Source organism: Hypanus sabinus, unplaced genomic scaffold, assembly GCF_030144855.1.
Source record: "Hypanus sabinus isolate sHypSab1 unplaced genomic scaffold, sHypSab1.hap1 scaffold_248, whole genome shotgun sequence".
NCBI lineage: Eukaryota > Metazoa > Chordata > Chondrichthyes > Myliobatiformes > Dasyatidae > Hypanus > Hypanus sabinus.
The window spans coordinates 521,538-537,625 of NW_026780602.1; the positions used below are offsets into that span (position 1 = coordinate 521,538).

General features: G+C 44.2%; 1 non-coding gene across 1 annotated transcript; it reads left to right on the plus strand.

Moving 5' to 3' along the window:
- Positions 1 to 14,526: 14,526 nt before the first annotated feature.
- trnai-uau (transfer RNA isoleucine (anticodon UAU)) lies at positions 14,527 to 14,620 on the plus strand. Its single transcript has 2 exons — positions 14,527 to 14,564; positions 14,585 to 14,620. It is a non-coding gene; the product is annotated as a tRNA-Ile (tRNA).
- Positions 14,621 to 16,088: the final 1,468 nt, after the last annotated feature.

Here is a 16,088-nt window from a genome sequence, read left to right on the forward strand (position 1 = left end):
GAGAGAGAGAGAGAGAGAGAGAGAGAGAGAGAGAGAGAGAGAGAGAGAGAGAGAAGTTTGTGAACCCACGGACAAACCCAAGGCAACAAAATTGGAGAATATGTGATGTAACCCTGGTCCATAGCAAGGGTATAATCGACTGCTGACACGGCGTCGATCCCAGACAAAGAAGTAGCGAATGATCGATGAAAAGAACTACAACAATACGAAATAAGGCAGTCAAAAGGGTTTGGTTTAAATTTTACTTTGAAAAGTACAGCAAAAGTTTGAAATACTTCCCTCCAGTATTTTTCGTGACTTGGACATGTCCACAACTTATGAATTAATGAAGCCTCTCCCTTGTTACATCTATCACAAGAGGGAGATATATCCGTAAAAAAACGAGACAACTTATCTTTAGTCTTGTGGACCCAAAGGGCCACTCTAAATTACAGGTGTAAGTGACGCACACATAGCGATGAGGTGTTAACAAATTTAAAGATTTCGTTCCAAATCTTCTCTGAAATTTAAGTCTGTAAATATCGAAAAAAGTGAGTTTTTGGTAAGCTATATTTAGCTGACAAGTCCAAAAACGAAAAGAGAAATTTTCCATCAAATAAATCCTGAAAGCATTTAATACCCAGTCTATCCCAATCTTTAAAAATTACATCAATCATAGAAGGTTTAAATAAATTTAGAAAAATTGGAAAAGAGAAAATCTCAAGAAACCAAAACATGTTTTAAATTGTACCAGATTCTTCAAAGTATGTTTAATTACAAAGCTATCAGTTAGTTTACTCAAAAATGAGGGACTTTCAGTCCAGTTAAGTTCAGTTTCAGTTTATTGTCATTTGGAAACCACAAATGCAATGCAGTTAAAAAATGAGACGACGTTTCTCCAGAATGATATTACAAGAGCACATGACAAAACAGACTGCACCAGAAAATCCACACAACGTTTGGCAATCCCCAATCCAGAGTCCGGAGATGCAGCTGCATATAAATATCGCGCTGCCATCTTTGCATGATCCCCGGAAATGAGCTCCAAATCCATCAGACAAAACAAGACTACCCAGACACACCAAGTCAGGAGACCAACAAACCAAAAACTAAAGCTACAAGACCTGCACAAATCCATGTGGTTACAACACATAGTTACAACAGTGCAAACAAAAGCATAACTGAGAAAAAAACAGACCATGGATACAGTAATAATAGTCCAAGTATTTTAAAAGACTATAACCAGATAACATATAACAATCACAGCACGCAAACAGGCCATCTCGGCCCTCCTAGTCCGTGCTGAACTCTTAATCTCACCTAGTCCCACCTACCCGCACTCACCCCATAACCCTCCACTCCTTTCCTGTCCATATACCTATCCAATTTTACCTTAAATGACAAAACTGAACTGGCCTCTACTTCTTCTACAGGAAGCTCATTCCACACAGCTATCACTCTCTGAGTAAAGAAATACCCCCTCGTATTTTCCTTGAGCTTCTGCCCCCTAACTCTCAAATCATGTCCTCTTGTTTGAATCTCCCCTGCTCTCAATGGAAACAGCCTATTCACGTCAACTCTATCTATCCCTCTCAAAATTTTAAATACCCCGATCAAATCTCCCCCTCAACCTTCTACGCTCCAATGAATAGAGACCTAACTTGCTCAACCTTTCTCTGTAACTTAAGTGCTGAAACCCAGGTAACATCCTAGTAAATCGTCTCTGCACTCTCTCTAATTTATTGTCATCTTTCCTATAATTCGGTGACCAGAACTGTACAGAATATTCCAAATTTGGGCTTACCAATGCCTTGTACAATTTTAACATTACATCCCAACTTCTGTACTCAATGCTCTGATTTATAAAGTCCAGCGTTAAAAAACCTTCTTCACCACCCTATCTACATGAGACTCCACCTTCAGGGAACTATGCACTGTTATTCCGAGATCTCTCTGTTCCACTGCATTCCTCACTGCCCTACCATTTACCCTGTATGTTCTATTTGGATTATTCCTGCCAAAATATAGAACCTCACACTTCTCAGCATTAAACTCCATCTGCCAACGTTCAGCCCATTCTTCTAACCGGCATAAATCTCCCTGCAAGCTTTGAAAACCCACCTCATTATCCACAAAACCTCCTACCTTAGTATCAGCGGCATACTTACTAATCCAATTTACCACCCCTTCATCCAGATCATTTATGTACTTTAAAAACAACAATGGGCCTAAAACAGATCCCTGAGGCACCCCGCTAGTCACCGGCCTCCATCCAGATAAACAATTATCCACTACTACTCTCTGGCATCTCCCATCTAGCCACTGTTGAATCCATTTTATTACTCCAGCATTAATACCTAACGACTGAACCTTCTTAACTAACCTTCCATGTGGAACTTTGTCAAAGGCCTTGCTGAAGTCCATATAGACTACATCCACTGCCTTACCCTCGTCAACATTCCTCGTAACTTCTTCAAAAAATTCAATAAGGTTTGTCAAACATGACCTTCCACGCACAAATCCATGCTGGCTACTCCTAATCAGATCCTGTCTATCCAGATAATTATTAATACTATCTCTAAGTATACTTTCCATTAATTTACCCAGCATTGATGTCAAACTGACAGTTCTATAATTACTTCTAGAACTTTTTTTTAAACAATGGAACCACATGAGCAATACGCCAATCCTCCGGCACAATCCCCGTTTCTAATGACATCTGAAAGATCGCCGTCAGAGCTCCTGCTATCTCTACACAAACTTCCCTGAAAGTCCTGGGGAATATCTTGTCAGGACCCCGAGATTTATCCACTTTTAAATTTCTTAAAAGCGCCAGTACTTCCACCTCTTTAAGTGTCATAGGTTCCATAACTTCCTTACTTGTTTCCCACACCTTACACAATTTAATATCCTTCTCCTTAGTGAATACCGAAGAGAAGAAATCATTCAAAATCTCTTCCATCTCCCTCGGCTCCACACCTTGCTGACCACCCAGATTCTCTAAGGGACCAATTTTATCCCTCACTATCCTCTTGCTTTTAATATAACTGTAGAAACCTGTCGGATTTACTTTCACTTTATTTGCAAAACCAACCTCGTATCTTCTTTTAGCTTTTCAAATCTCTTTCTTAGGATTCCTTTTACATTCTTTATACTCATCGAGCAATTCCTTTACTCCATGCTGCCTATATCTATTGTGGACATCCCTCTTTTTCCGAACCAAGTTTCTAATATCCCTTGAAATCCACGGTGCTTTCAAACCTTTAACCTTTCCTTTCAACATAACAGGAACATAAATATTCTGTACCCTCATAATTTCACCCTTAAATGACCTCCATTTCTCTATTACATCCTTCCCATAAAACAACTTGACCCAATCCACTCTCTCTAAATCCCTTCGCATCTCCTCAAAGTTAGCCTATCTCCAATCAAAAATTTCAACTCTAGGTCCTGTCCTGTCCTTCTCCATAATTATATTGAAGCTAATGCTATTGTGATCACTGGACTCGAAGTGCTCCCCAACACATACGTCTGTCAGCTGACCTATCGCATTCCCTAACAGGAGATCCAACACTGCCCCATCTCAAGTCGGTACTTCTATGTATTGTTGCAAAAAACTATTCTGCACACATTTCACAAATTCTAAACCATCCAGACCTTTTACAGAATGAGCTTCCCAATCTACGTGTGGAAAATTAAAATCTCCCAGAATCACCACCTTGTGTTTGCTACAAATATCTGCTATCTCCTTACACATTTGCTCTTCCAACTCACGCTCCCCATTAGGTGGCCTATAAAACACTCCAATCAGTGTCACTACACCTTTCCCATTCCTCAATTCCACCCAAATAGCCTCCTTAGAGGAGCTCTCTAATCTATCCTTCCAAAGCACCGCCATAAGATTTTCTCGGACAAGCAATGCAACACCTCCTCCTCTGGCCCCTCCTACTCTATCACACCTGAAGCAACTAAATCCAGGAATATTTAGTTGCCAAACACACCCTTCCTGCAACCATGTTTCACTAATAGCTACAACATCATTATTCCAGGTAGAAATCCACGCTTTACGCTCATCCACCTTTCCTACAATGCTCCTAGCATTAAAATAGATACATTTAAGATACTCTCCACCTCCTCCTCTCTTTTCATCCCTAACAATGCATTCAAATTTATTATCCATTTCTTTCTTCTCCCCTACATCTTCAGGCTGAGCGCATCCCTTCTCCATCACCTGCCTTTCCTCCCTCACACACAGTCTAGTTACTTGCTCTACTGGTGAACTAACCTCCTCTCCATAGTTTCCTCAAATCGATTTCCGCCCCCCCCCCGCCCCCATCTTACTAGTTTAAAGTCTGCCCTGTAGCCCTAGCAAACCTCCCCGCTAGGATATTGGTCACCCCAGGATTCAAGTGTAACCAATCCTTCTTGAACAGGTCAGGCCTGCCCCAGAAGAGGTCCCAATGACCCAGAAACTTGAATCCTTGCCCCCGCTCCAATTCCTCGACCACGCATTCATCCTCCACCTAATTCCATTCCTACTCTCACTGTCGCCTGGCATAGGCAGTAATCCCGAGATTACTACCGCTGCGGTCCTTCTTCTTAACTGCCTTCCTAACTCCCTGTACTCTCGTTTCAGGACCTCTTCCCCTTTCGTACCTATGTCATTGGTACCTACATGTACCACGACCTCTGGCTCCTCACCCTCCCACTTCAGGATATCTTGGACGCGATCAGAAACTTCCCGAACCCTGGCACCAGAGAGGCAAACTACCATCCGGGACTCCACAGAATCGCCTGTCTGAACACCTGACTATCGAATCCCCTATTACTATGGTCCTCTTTCTTCTATCCCTACCCTTCTGAGCTACAGGGCCGTCCTCTGTGACGGAGGCCCGGCCACTGTCACTTCCTCCAGGTAGGCTGTGTCCCCAACAGTACTCAAACATGAGTACTTATTGTCAAGGGGTACAGCCACTGGGGTACTCTCTAGTACCTGCCTCTTCCCATTCCTGACCGTGACCCACCTATCTGCCTCCCGTGGCCCCAGAGTGACCACCTGCCTGTAACTCCTCTCAATCACCTCCTCACTCTCCCTGACCAGGCGAAGGTCATCGAGCTGCTGCTCTAGTTCCCTAACTCGGTCCCTCAGGAGCTGCAGTTCGGCGCACTGGGTGCAGATGTGGACGTCCGGGAGGCTCGGAGAATCCAGGATCTCCCATATCCGACACCGAGAACAACAAGTTCTCGAGAATAATAAGTTCGAAATAAATCATCATTCCAGAAGTCCTCAGGGTCCCGATAGGCTCGTTATCCCACGCAGGAGGTAGAAGGGAATACCCCCACTATGGACTTCCAAGGCGCCACCTAACTCAGCCTCGCAGACGCAGCATGCAATGGAATCTCCGTAGGACGCAACCTCGCAGACACAGCACACAGTGAACGCGCCCCGACCGCGAGCCTCCGACCATCCCCTCCGGCACAGCTTCTCAGAGCACCATCCTCTGCCGAGCGCATTAAGACGTCCCCGCCAACGGCCATCGGCAACGCGACCCCGAGGACTGGGGGCCTGTTCTTCTCAGCAGAGACCCGGACCTCACAGCAGCAGCAGCAACGAAGAGGCTTTCCTGGAGATTTCCAGATGTTCCTCCGTGCTCCCACGTCGGTTTTTCATCAGATTAGGATTGTGCACGGCACCCCGCTTGACAAATCATCGATATCAGCTCCGGAGAGGCGGCTGCAAGCAGCGTCACGCCGCCACCTTGGATCATAATTGAGGATCCGAGAAAAGAAATGATAGAAAATTTACCGACAGAGTTAGCTTCTGAATAATCCAAAACCGGACAGTCCTCTCGGTTAATGTAATATAACCAAAACGTACGATTCGTTCTATTATCTTGGTTTGCATATTTTGGCTTTTATTTCTCATAGCCAGAAGGGCTTTATTGCTTAGGTAGAAGGATGCTGCTCCGCCTACTCATGCTCAATGGTTAAGCGATGTTATGTCATGGTTAAATTTAGAGAAGATTCGTTGTTCAATCTCTGAATCAAGACGACTTTCTAACATTTTGGGGACCTTTTTTGAATTACTTTCCGAATCTTTGATTTGTTATTAAGTACAGATGTTGGCTAATAATATGTTTTTCTACATGATAAGGATGCTTTTTTCCTTTTTCTTTCTTTAACAAACAGCTTTCTTGGTAGTGGGTTTAGATTTTTTTTAGTATAGTAAATTAATACTTCTCAATATTATAATTCAATTTTATCTATATGAATATGGGGTAATAAGACGATAAATTCGATTCAAATATATTATGATTGATATGTCATATATATTCTCCTTTATATATTTTTGTTAAAAAACAATAAACATATTGAAAGAGAATAGATTAAATGAACAGTCTGACGGTTTGTAAAATCATAAACCGGCATATGATAATTCATTGAACAATGGTTCAGATGATTTGGAATTTACGCTTGCAGGTTGTCCAAGTGTCATTCAAATCAAACTCGAACTGAATATTGGTTGTATATTCAGAATTATCCGTTCCAGATAACGCTGAATTGAGGAATCTTTCACTAAGCACCTCGGACCAGCGGTTGCTCTGACTTTCTGAGGAGGTGACAACCCAAATTGATGAGGGAAGAGCAATGCATGCTGTTTAAATGGAATTGAGTGAAACGGTCGACAAGAGTCCCAATAACAGACTCAGGCAGAAAGTTAGGAGGCATGGGATTGATCGGTATTTGTCTTACTCAATCTAGAATTATTGTGCTTTTATTTTTACGAATAAATTCTACAGATGCGCGAAATATAAAAGAACACTCATAAAATCAGTGTCTTAATGAAGGGTGAAGACCAGAAAGGTCGATTGTTTACTCTTTTCCATTGACGTTAATTGGTCTGCTATGTTCCTCCAGCATTTTGTGTGAGTTGCCTTAGAGTTACAAAATAGAGTTACAGATGATCCCGAGGGCATTAATCGCCCTTTACATCTGACCAGCCGCTCCTATCAGATTGAAGCTTGGGGCAAACCTCTGGCCCATGCTTCCCGGCGTAAAGAATACTGACCGATCCTGCACTATTTTTTCGTCCGTATCAAACAATCCTGCTCCAGTCATAAACCTTCGTTTTATTCACCCTCCTTTTCGCTCTTATTCTTCTTTTCTTAATCGTGGGTTGTCTTACTCTCTGCCACCTTGAACAATAATAGTAACAGATTTTAACTTTTATAAAAGGCAATACAGTATAATTACCTATTCTTGTAGCTGAGAGAGAGAGAGAGAGAGAGAGAGAGAGAGAGAGAGAGAGAGAGAGAGATGCTGGTGTTATGGTTGAGAGCGAATGAAAGGGAGAGAGCGCGACAGAGAGAAAAAGGGAAGTAGATCGAGTGAGAGAGGGATTGCGGGAGAGAGAACAAATGAGATCGCGAAGGAGACAGAGCGTGTGCGAAAGCGATATAGCGAGGGTGCGGGACAGAGCGAGAGATAGAAAGGGAGAAAGGGCGCGACAGATAGAGACCAGGGGAGCGATAGAGATAGAATAGGAGAGCGAATGAGAGAGAGTAAGAGAGGGAGAGAGATATGGAGAGGGGGAGAGATTGAGGGAGCGTGAGGAGCGAGAGGCGGAGAGAGAGAAGAGAGAAAGAGGGATGAGAGAGAGATTGATAGAGAGAGGGAGGGAGTGGGAGAGATAGAAAGAGGGGGAGAGGGCCAGAGAGAGATAGAAAAGAGAGAGAGAGAGAGAGAGAGAGAGAGAGAGAGAGAGAGAGAGAGAGAGAGACGGGAAATGCTATGTTCGAATCTCGTTCAGTGTCAACGTGATATTTGGCTGTACCAACTCGGATTCGACTCTGGACAGAGAACAATCCAATAATGGACGAAAAGGACAATCTGATATATTGTGAAACCAGAAACAGACATATGATAATTGATACAGCAAGGTTTAGTTCATCTTGCATTCCCGCAAGCTGGAACTTGAAAGATCACTCCTCCAATTTATCGCCGACTGTGTCTTTGTGATTCAATTGTTCATTGAGATGTTCCATAAAAAGCTGCCTACACCATCCGCTCAGGCCGTATGCACCAGATTGATTCCTTCAGAGGAAGTATGAGAAGCCTTACACTCGTCTTCTTAAAACTCTGCCCCCTTTGGTTATACAGAGCTCTGTTTGGAGTCACAGAGTTCCATAACATGGAAAAGTACTCTTCATTCCATTTGGCTCAGGCCTAGACGAGTTCGCCACATTTGCCAGTATTTGGCCTATACCGCTCTGAGCCAATCCTATTCATAATCCTGTCAGTATGTCATTTGACCTCCGGAACTGAACCCACCCCTACCACATTCGCTTTCAGCTCCTTCCGCATACCCATCACCTTCTATGTAGCAGATGTTGTGCATATATCTCTCCTTTCAGTCATTCTCCACTCTCCTGAACTTTATGCCATCTTTTCTTGCACAGCTTCGTGCGTGAAAAGCTTGTGGATATTCACACATCGATACGCATCGTGATGCTTTGTCCTCTTTAAGTTCACCCCTCAATCTATTACGCTCCGGGAGAGAATGTTCCAGCTAATGCACTCTCCTTTTAACTCAGGTCCTCCCATAAGCTCCGGGTGCATCTCCTCTTCAGAGTAATTGCACCCTTTCTGCAGCGTGGCAACAGAAGTGTACAGAGTGTTAAATTGCCAAAATTAATGTTTTAACGAAGTCATTCCACGCCTTCTGTTCAGTGCCTGACTAATATAAAACATGCATTTCGTTGGAAGCATTCCTTCAATCGACCTTTTTGCCCCTTCAGGGATCCGTGTACCTATACGTCAATGATGGAACTTCTGGGAACCTCAGAAGGCATAGGACAGATACTTCACGAAGATGAATTATTTTAAAGGAAGAATTGGGCAACATAAAAAGAATAGGCGTACAATATTGCAAAACAGTATAGTAGGAAGCTACAGGATTGGGAAGCTTTTATCAACAAACAGAATGAAAGTTTAATTCCCTTTATTCCCACACTCTGTTTCCTGCCAATCAGCGAATGCTATATCCACGTATGTAACTTTCCTGTAATTCCATGGACTCTTATCTAGTTTAGCAGCCTCGTGCAGCACCTTGTCAAAGGCCTTATGGGAAAGTCCAAATTCCCAACATCCAATACATCTTCCTTGTCTAACCTACTTGTAATTTCCTCAAAAAATTGCAAAAGGTTTGTCAGGCAGGATTTTCCTTTAAGGAAACCATGCTGAGTTCTGCCTATCCTGTCATATGCCTCCAGGTACTCCGTAACCTCATCCTTGACAATCGACTCCGACAACTTCCCAACCACCGATGTCAAGATAACAGGTCTATAATTTCCTTTTTGCTCCCTTGCCCCTTTCTTAAGTAGCGGTGTGCAGTCTTCCAGTCCTCTGGAACCATGCCAGAGTCTCTCGACTTTTGAAAGATCATTGCTAATGCCTCCGCAACCTCCACTGCTACCTCCTTCAGAACACGAGGGTGCATTCCATCTGGTCCAGGAGATCTATCTACCCTTAGACTATTCAGCTTCCTGAGTACTTCCCCTGTCGTAATTGTGACTGCGCATATTTCTCTTCCCTGACATCCTTGAATGTCCGATATATAGCTGATGTCTTCCTCAGTGAAGACTGATGCAAAATACCCGTTCAGTTCCTCCGCCGTCTCCTTATCTCCCATTACAACTTTTCCAGCATCATTTTTTTATCGGTCCTATATCTATTCTCACCTATCTTTTACTCTTTATATACTTGAAAAAGCTTTTAGTATCCTCTTTGATATTATTTGCTAGCTTCCTTTCATAATTCATCTTTTCCCTCTTAATGACCTTCTTAGTTTCCTTTGGTAAGCCTTAAAAACTTCCCAATCCTCTGTCTTCACACTAATTTTGCTTCCTTTTTGCTTTGCTTTGCTTTAACTTTGGCTTTGACTTCTTTTGTCAGCCACGGTTGCATCCCTTTTCCATTCGAAAATTCCTTCTTCTTTGGAATATATCTGTCTTGCACCTTCCTCACCTCGTATAAACTCCAGCCACTGCTGGTCTGCCGTTCTTCCTGCCAGTGTCCCTTTCCAGTCAACCTTGGCCAGTTCCTCTCTCATGCCACTGTAATTTCCTTCACTCCACTGAAATACCGACACATCGGATTTCGGCTTCTCTTTCTCAACTTTCACCGTGAACTCAATCATGTTGTGATCACTGCCTCCTAAGGATCTCTTCCATCTCTCTAATTACTAAGGGTTCCTTCACTTCCATTAATCTAATTACTTCCGGTTCATTACACAATACCCAATCCAGTACAGCCGATCCCCTAGTGGGCTCAACGACAAGCCATCTCGTAGACATACTATATTTTTTCTCTCTTGAGATCCAGTGCAGATCTGATTTTCCCAATCCACTCGCATGTTAAAATCCCCTACAATTATCATAGGACTGCCCTTCTAGCAAGCCTTTTCAGTTTCCTGTTGTAGTTTGTAGTCCACATCTATGCAGCTGTTGGGATGCCTGTATATAACTGCCATCAGGGTCCTTTTACCGCTGCGATTTCTTAGCTCAACCCATAAAGATTCTGCAGCTTCCGATCCTATGTCAACTCTTTGTAATAATTTACTATCATTTCTTACCACGCTACCCCCTCTACCTACCGGCCTATTCTTCCGATACACCGTGTATCCTTGGTCGTTCAGCTCCCAGAGACATGCATCCTTTAACCACGTCTCAGAGATGGCCAAAATATCATACCTCCCATCTGTAACTGTACAACAATATCATCCACCTTATTCCTTATGCTGCGTGCATTTAAGTATAACACCTTAAGTCCAGTATTTGGTACTTTTTGCTTTGATTGCACTGCAACTTTGTTTAACTGCAACTCATCCCAATAGCTGCAAATTTGCTGCATTACCTGCCTGTCCTTCCTTACATCCTGTCTGCTCACTGCCTTAGATCAATTTCTCTTTTTCTCTCCTCCGCTCCATCATTCCGGTTCCAATCCCGTTGCCAAATTAGTTTAAACCCTCCATAACAGCTCTATAAAACCTTCCGCCTTGATATTTGTACCTCTAGGATTCAAGTGTAACCCGTCCGTTTTGAGGTCTCATCTGCCCCAAAAGAGGTCCCACTGATCCAGAAACTGGAATCCCTGCCCCCTGCTCCAATCCCTCAGTCACACATTTATCCTCCACCTCATTTCATTCTCACTATCACTGTCGCGTGGCACAGGCAGTAATCCCGAGATTACTACCTTTGCGGTCCTTCTTCTCAATTGACTTCCTAACTCCCTATATCCTCCTTTCAGGACCTCTTCACTTTTTCTAACTATGTCATTGGTACCGATATATACCACGATCTCTGTCTCCACACCCTCCCACTTCAGGATATATTGGACGCAATCAGAAACATCCCGGACCCTGGCACCAGAGAGGCAAATTACCATCCGGGTCTCCTGATCGCGTCCACAGAATCGCCTTTCAGACCCCCTAAATATCGAGTCCCCTATTACTACTGCCTTCCTCTTCCTTTCCTTACACTTCTGAGCTACAGGACCGGACTCTGCCACTGTTGCTTCCCCGAGGTAGGCTGTCCCCTCCAACAGTACTCAAACACGAGTACTTATTGTCAAGAGGTACAGCCACTGGAATACTCTCTAGTACCTGACACTTCCCCTCCCCCCTCCTAACCGTGACTCCCCCTGTCTGCCTTCCACTGCCGCTGTGTGACCACCTGCCTGTAACTCCTCTCCATCAACTGCTCACTCTCCCTGACCAGATGAAGGTCATCGAGCTGCATCTCCAGTTCCCTAACTCGGTCCATTAGGAGCTGCATCTCGGCGCACCTGGCGCAGATGTGGACATCCGGCAGGCTAGAAGACTCCAGGACCTCCCAAATCCGACACCGAGAACAAAAAGCTGCCCCCACACTCATACTTCCCCTTTCCTCAAATAACAGGAAAAACTGAAACCTAAACCTGCCTTGCCTCGCCCGCTTCCGCTTAGGCCCATTGATCCAAAGCCCTTAAACCTTCACTCTGCTTCCGGCTCACTCCACTGCCCGCAAACGATGCTGCCCGCTGTTTAAGAATGTGTCCTTTTCTCATCTTCCCAGCTTCTCTGGCCGACATCACACGCCTGGGCAGCTCCGCCTGTCTTCGATTCGCAACTCCGATGCGAATAAGAGAAAGTCAAAATGGCTGCCGCCGCACTCCCGTTCTGATCCTCCGACCTCCTTCTTCAAATATTGGAGAATATTGACAAAGAATGACGGGGTTCTTGTTTGCTGATGTAGAGATGGTCAGGGAAAATGGATTTCAAACATGAATAAGGGGCGGGAACGGGTAAAGAAATGTGCATTTCAACACGTTCCGAATACCTGCCCTCACGAACCGGAAAGGTCATGATGCAGTGAAGTATGATTATGGTTTAATTAGAGTATCGTAAAGTTTGGCTGTGATTGCACTGAAACCGCTGCAGAAGGTTTCAACAGGAAGTTGCCGAACATGAAACATTTCAGATATCAGAGGAGAATCTAACATTCAGTTCTCGAAACGGAGGAGGAAGAGGTGCTTCATGAGGAAGTTTAAAAAATATTGCAGACATGCTGGGGCTCAGTGGTGGTAACTACGTCTCCATATCAGCTGCATCTAATATGAAGGTATAGGTTTATTGAAACTGTAAGTTTTAGCATTCGTTAGCGGAAGGTGTTGAGTTTCTTCAGATGTAGGCATTTGACGCAGCGATTTAGTTACCACTCTGCGACCCATGCTAATGCATTTTCAATGTTCACAATAATGTTGCTTCTACATTAGACCAAAAATCACTGGGCTTGGGTGTTCGGTCTCCGGAGTCTCTGTGCATGGACCACTGGTTGGTCCTGCGTTCTCTGCTAAAGCTCATTCCACTGACCTTCGAATTATTTTCCACCACTGGCATAACTGTTCGTGCGTTTTTTTCTATCTATCTATCTATCTATCTATCTATCTATCTATCTATCTATCTATCTATCTATCTATCTATCTATCTATCTATCTATCTATCTATCTATCTATCTATCTATCTATCTATCTATCTATCTATCTATCTATCTATCTATCTATCTATCTATCTATCTATCTATCTATCTATCTATCTATCTATCTATTCGTCTGTCTGGCTGCCTGCCTTCTACTGTCTGCTTTCTGTCTGTTTGTCCCTCTAACTATATGCTGCTGTGTCAGATATTGTGAATTTGATCGAGTGGAATTCACAAGGAAGTTATCAATGAGAAGCACGTGTGTAGTGTATGAAATGATTATTTTCTCAGTCTTACTGAACCGATTTGCCAAGGCAGACTGAATGTCATGATCCATTAGCCAACGTATCGGTGACTAGCAATCTCTTACTTGGTGCCCCAGATTTAACGTCATTGACGATATATTATTGAGGGACCTAGAGTGCAAACGGTAAGTGAAGGTTCACATGATCTGGCTGAGAAAGTGAAACACTGCGACCGGAGAAACAACTATAATGAAAATTCAAATTTTCAGCCCCAATGTGGCGTCTGGAGAGACAGAGTAACAACGTACACAGAAAGATTCAAGAGAGGATGAAGATTAACATCAAGTACCCTTCAGTTCCCCACTAGGGAAGAGCTCCAGCATCAGTTTTTCCAACATATCAAAGACCACCATCCAAGTCTCTACACTGAATTTCGCCGGAGAATGGTGAGATGCCGCTGTTCCTTTCAAAACCAGACTGCAATTGTCGCCTGTCAACTTCGCTCAAGGAAAGTCTGTACTTAAAGTTCGCCTACTGAGTACTGAGAGCTCACTTGTTCTCCCCATCCACAGCTCTCATCCGCATGATCATAGAGCTCCCCTTCTCCCCATCTCTCCATCCAATAGAGTAGCAACACATCCCTGCTCGTACCAGACGTGATGCAGCCTGTCAGAATGCTCTCCAGAAGTTTTTTGAGTTTATTCGTTATTCTCCTAATGAAGTACTGGATAGCCGCTGTCTTGCCTTCTTTATAACTGCATCGATATGTCGGGAGCAGGTTAAGTCCTCAGAGATCTTAACACCCAGGAACCAGAAACTGCTTACGCTCTCCACTTCTGATCCCTCTATGAGGATTGGCATCTCTCTCCTTCCTGAAGTCCACAATAAGCTTTGTCGTCTTACTGCCGTTCAGTGCAAGGTTGTTACTGCGACACCACTCAACTAGTTGACATATCTCACCCCTGTTCGCCCTCATGTCTCCATCTGAGATTCGACCAACAATGTTTGCATTATCAGTAAATTTATAGGTGACTTTTGATGTGCAAATTTGTTGACTCGACATACACATGGATGTAAGTAAGATCGAGGGATATGGACAGAGTAGGAATGAGGGATTGGAGTTTGAGTGCCTTTGATTTGCTTTTTAGCTGGTATGGCAATACATTGTGGGCCGAACGGCCTTTTCACCTGCTGTATATTTTTAGGCTCTATATTATGCTCAATAATATCTGTAAATTTCTTCTAGATTTTCTTTCCATATGTAAAACACACGTTTGCAGCACTGGGTTCTAGTGGCGCAATCGGTTAGCGTGCGGTACTTATACGCCAGTACGCGGCGGAGAAATGCCGAGGCTGTGAGTTCGAGCCTCACCTAGAACACTCGTGATTTTTAATGCGTGAAATGCCCGGGTGAGTGGGCGTCTCTCAAGCTGTGCATTCCACTGAAAAGTTATATTTGATTTTGTGCCTCTGAGACACCCCGCTTATTATTTGTAATTAACTTCGAATCGATGCACCTTTGATTTTGATCTGAGCAGGAGACTGTGTGTTTACACCCAGTGCTGAGTGCTCAGTCCACTGCTGTTCACTCTGCCGAGCCATGACTGTGCAGCAACACACAGCTCGACCCGCATCATCAAGTTCGCCGATTACACGACCGTGGTGGGTCTCATCAGCAAGAACGACGAGTCAGCTTACATAGAGGATGTGCAGCGGCTAACGGTCTGGTGCAGAGCCAACAACACCTCTCTGAGTGTGAACAAAACAAAAGAGATGGTTGTTCACTTCAGGAGGGCCCGGAGCGACCACTCCCCGCAGGACATCGACAGCTCCTCGGTAGAGATCGTTAAGGGCACCAAATTTCTTGTTGTTCACCTGGCGGAGAATCTCACCTGGACCCTGCACACCAGCTTCATAGCAAAGAAAACCCAGCAGCGTCTCTACTTTCTGCGAAGGCTGATGAAAGTTCATCTCCCACCCCCATCCTCATCACATTCTACAGGGGTTGTATTAAGAGCATCCTGAGCAGCTGCATCACTGCCTGGTTCAGAAATTTCACCATCTCGGATCGCAAGACGCTGGAGCGGATACTGAGGTCAGCTGAGAGTATCGTCAGGGTCTCTCGTCCCGCCATCACGGACATTTACTCTACACTACACGCTGCATCGGCAAAGGAAACAGCATTATGAAGGACTCCATGTACCCCCTCATACAAACTGTTCTCCCTCCTTCCATCTGGGTAAAGACAGCGAAGCATGCGGGCTCTGATGATCAGACTATGTGAAAGTTTCCTGTCCCAAGCCATCAGACACCTCAATACCCGGAGCCTGGACTGACACCAACCTGCTGCCCTCTATTGTGCCTACCTTCTTGTTTACTATTTATTGTACCGCCTGCACAGTTTTGTGCACTTTATGCTGTCTTGGGTAGGTCTGTAGTCTAGTGTAGGTTTAGTGTTGTTTTTAAATAGTTCAGTCTAGCTTTTGTATTGTTTCATGTAGCACCATGGTCCCGGAAAACGTTGTCTTGTTTTTATTGTGTACTGTACAACAGTTATGGTCAAAATGACAATAAAAAGTGACTTGACTTCACTTGACAATATACATATTAATTTAACAAACACGCCCGGATATCCGACCTAAACCACTTGCGCTGACGATTGCCTTCTGCGAGAAACGTTCTTCACAACACAGCTGACTCCAGCCATCTTCAACACTCTTCAGCGATTTTGTATCTGGTGTCTATGCTGACATAACAGAACACGTGACCGGCATCGGCAGATCAATCGACCATCCATCACCTGCCCCACGGCCCCACGTGACCCTGAGTTGCGGAGGGTGCTGTGGAA